Consider the following 498-nt stretch of genomic DNA (forward strand, 5'->3'; position numbering starts at 1 on the left):
AGACAAAACTAAAATCTTTCTTTTATGATCGATTCCTTAAATTTAGAACTGGTAGAATATAATCGATTGAAACAACAAAAATTATAACAAAAATTATATTCTCAGTTTTGAAATATAAACAAAAACTTGAAGATGTTTGGTACATTCGAATAAATTGCGGACTTAGATATGTATTGTTAAGAAAATGATATGTATGCTAGTGCTAGAACCATATCATACTAGGGAAAAGCTTTGATTAGACTCCTAAACCACAAGTGAAATAGGTTGAAACCGACTTAACCATTTACCTCATTCAAGTTTAATTTGTTCAGTTTTAACCACGATCTTAATCAACAAATCTATTAATCTTTTTTCTGCAGTTCGATTTACAAATATTGTTTCTTTTATCTTTGAAAAAGATCCATAAATCATGGGTAACATCTTTTTTTTTTGGAAAAACATTGAGAGACCCCAATTTGTGTAGATGTTTAAATGAATTGATTTGGCCACTTATATCAC

Source organism: Capsella rubella, unplaced genomic scaffold (assembly GCF_000375325.1).
Source record: "Capsella rubella cultivar Monte Gargano unplaced genomic scaffold, Caprub1_0 scaffold_2, whole genome shotgun sequence".
In the NCBI taxonomy this organism is placed as follows: domain Eukaryota; kingdom Viridiplantae; phylum Streptophyta; class Magnoliopsida; order Brassicales; family Brassicaceae; genus Capsella; species Capsella rubella.